Below are 3,832 nucleotides of genomic sequence, written 5' to 3'. Positions count from 1 at the left end.
GGTAAAACAACACAGCAGCAGCACCAGTTCACATCCATCATTGGCAGCTTACGCCAATGGGCGATGTGTTAACAGTTGCTGCTTACATCATGGGCGATGTGTTACAGCACTGCTTATGTCATGGGTGATGTGTTACAGTGCAGCTTACATAATGGGCGATGTGTTACAGTGCAGCTTTCATCATGGGCGATGTGTTACAGTGCTGCTTACATCATGGGTAATGTGTTACAGTGCAGCTTACATCATGGGTAATGTGTTACAGTGCAGCTTAAATCAGGGGCGATGTGTTATAGTGCAACTTACATCATGGGCAATGTGTTACAGTAGGGGTGGGTATCACCACTGATTTCCCATTTCGATTCGATTCCGATTCACAAGGTCCCGATTCAATTCAATTTTCGATATCGATTCTTGTAGGGACATTTCAGTTACAATAAAAAGTGTAGTTTGAATATGAAATGTTGTAATGATACAAGGAACACTCAAACTTTATTAAAATGTATTAAGATATTAGTGTTTATACTGTAAACAACAGTTACATTCTTTTTTTAATATCAATTAATGCACACTCTTCCACATAGCTCCTTTACCAGAAAAGGCATTGAAAGCGGTTTTGAACAGCCTTTTAAAGTGCAAATGAAGTTTTTTTTTAACATGTAACAAAAACATTTATGAACATAGTTATGAATATTGTAAACATTAAGGTCCAAAAACTAAGATTTATTCATGACTGCTTTCTGACATCTTGGAGATTGTCAAATTTTTCTGCAAGAAAAGGAGCTGATCAACATGTTGAGGAGTGAGACAGCTCCTTTGTGCAGTAACAATATTGCCAACTGTTGAGAAAACTTCACAGCTTTATACTTGATGCGTCGTGACCGGCGTGAGGGTCCGCGCGCCAAAACGACGTACTCGCGGAGGCTCCGTGCGTTGTCGCTTCACGAGTTCGTGCACGTCTCGAATTTTGTAATTTTGCGCGCGCCGCGCTTCAGCGCAATGAACAAAGTCATATTTGCAGGGTTCATACACCTTTAAAAGATGGAATTCAAGCACTTCGGTTATTTTTTTAACTTGTAGATAGTTTAATCGCAAATGCCTTTTCTAGTGGAGTTTGTTTGGGTTCTGGCGTTTTTTGAATATCAGGATGGTGTCGCGTTAAATGATTTCTCAGATTTGTGGTATTCCCACAATATTTCACCTCCATGTTGCACAGTTTACACACGGCTGTGCTTTTATCCAACTCTTCCCTACCATCATGGTTTCTGAATCCAAAATGTAACCATACATCTGCCTTCAGGTTCTTGGGCATTTTTACTTTTGCTTGCTGCAGCCATGCTTAACTGATCACTCCTGCCAAGTGGCGGTGCTCGAGAAAAAAGGATGGTCTCGCGAGATAAAACGCGATACGTTAAAACGGTACGCATATGCGGGGAAAATTGGCTAATTCTAAAGATCGATCTCAGGTTTCATGAATCGATATCGAATCATTCAAATGAAGATCGATTTGAATCGAAAGATCGATTTTTTAAACACACCCCTATGTTACAGTGCAGGCAACACCATGTGTAATGTGTTACAGTGTTGCTTATGTCATGGGTGATGTGTTATGGTGCTTCTTACATCATGGTTGATGTGTTACCACAGTGTGTATGTCATGGTTGATGTGTTACCACAGTGTGTATGTCATGACTGATGTGTTACCACAGTATGATGCCCTATAAACTTTCCTTCAGTACAGCACCGTCCAGTTCAGCCACTGGGAGGATTTTGCTATGTTCACCATGTCTCCTGATCATCAGTGGTCCAGTTTATCTGTGTGATTGGGGCGAGGTGGGCGGGGGGGGGGGGGGGGGTGCATAGATTGTAATTTAATTGAACTGCCAAGGTAAATAATGAGCAAATAAAATTCATTGCCAATCTCTCCTCAGCAAGATTACACCCGATCAAGGATTCAGTTGTTTACACCTTACCTTACTTATAAGTACTCAAAGGTCGCTATAGGTTTAGCTTCGACCTTATTAACATAATCTTTCATTTAATGAAATAACAACTATTAACAATTGTCACATAATTTGTATTTTCATTGGTGTATGCTGGATGCTGAAGAGTATTATGCAATCATTTTGTGGTGAGTGTATGTATAGAGAGTGTAATCAGCTGGTTTCAAAAACAACTTTTGGGTGATGTAACTGCTTATGACTATGTGATTATATTATAATTATTGTTACATAATACTTATTATATTATTGTTATTATTATTCTTCAGTAAAATATGTTAAATACTGTGGGTTGGAGATAGCCTGTAGCCTGTAACACCAATAGCCTGCCAATAGTCAAACACACACACACACACACACACACACACACACACACACACACACACACACACACACACACACACACACACACACAATTACATTTTTTGTTGGTGGGGGATAGAGTACAACACAGTGGATGTTTTTAGGAAACAGGTCACGATTGATGTCTGTGCACTGGAACCCCCATGAAATAATCACAATGAAAAACAAAAAAGATTTCACAGTTGCAGTCCAGGGCAATGATTTACTGTCACTTACCAGCATCCTAGATATGGCTCCTTCTTTATAGGGCTTTGTTGGGAATTACTAGCATGAATAGCACCAATACCACCTCTTCAGGAAGAGGTAGAAGTGAAATACATTGCACAACTGGTGACAGAGCTGCAGGAAGTTCTGCTGAGTTCCAACCCAAACCTTATGCCAGATCCAATATACTGAGCTTGTTTTGGGGTTTGCAGTTAGTACAGCCTTAAACAAGCTCTCCAGAAGCACCCAACCATGGGGCCCTGCCAGCCCTGCTGTGCTTTCTGCACGTTCTGCGCAGTGTAAACAGCGTCTGAGCCATAGATTGCTGATGGGGCTTGAGAACGTCATCTGATTGTCTTTGAGGCGCAAACAGTAAAGCCATAAACCCGCTCGAAATTACAATTCCCTTAAGAATTCCAAATTTGTTAGTTCTCCAGGGGGGAGAAGAAATCCATAAACTGGTCATCCTGCCCTTCGTTCAGGCTGAGACTGGGTCCAAGGACGATCAGGTGACACAAAAGGGAACTCCTACGATGACACGGCAGCTCGGCAGCAGACCCGGTCCACACCCGTCCCCTCAATAGCCATTGTCTCCCTCATCACCTCTTTTCCTGGCTTCTTGAACTCGGTAGTTCACTCAATAATTCACATGGCTGCGTTCGTGAGGTGTGGCTCCTCACATACACCAGGGTTTGTGTTGTTTCTCTAGTTTTTTTTTTTTGGACTTGGTGCTGTCAAACCCAATGTTTTTCTCCTGCCTCTTGGCCCGTGCCTCTGCCACTAGGGGCCGGATCATCTGCCTCTTACGTCACGCGTGACGTGTTAGTGCAGCACATTTGTCTTCTGTGATGTGTTGAGGTGCAGCTGACATCATGGCCCATGTGTCACGATGCTGTTTTCTTTGCTCTGCTGCTCGTGCCGACCATGATTAATGCATCTGTGCTGTCCTTCGCTACGCCTTCCAGCCACTGGGAGGATTTGACCTTGTGCGTCACCTTCTGCTGTCTCTGGTCCTGTCCACAGAGGACATCATCCTCCTGAAGGACCTCCTCGTCCCCCACGTTACCCACCTCTACTGGCTAGCAATGGTATGGTCCACAGATGCAGTTATCTTGCTAAGCATCATCTCATCTCCCACTTTTCCCTCATCTGCTGGCTGTTCACATATCATGGGTGGGGGGTTGTGTAATACCTCATTAAGTACAGTAATGTTGACGTATTTGAGGCACTTCCGTTCTTGTTGGATATTTTATAATGGAGTGTGAAGT

The sequence above is a fragment of the Brachyhypopomus gauderio genome, chromosome 16 (genome assembly GCF_052324685.1).
Source record: "Brachyhypopomus gauderio isolate BG-103 chromosome 16, BGAUD_0.2, whole genome shotgun sequence".
In the NCBI taxonomy this organism is placed as follows: domain Eukaryota; kingdom Metazoa; phylum Chordata; class Actinopteri; order Gymnotiformes; family Hypopomidae; genus Brachyhypopomus; species Brachyhypopomus gauderio.
Note: the sequence above shows the minus strand (reverse complement) of the source record.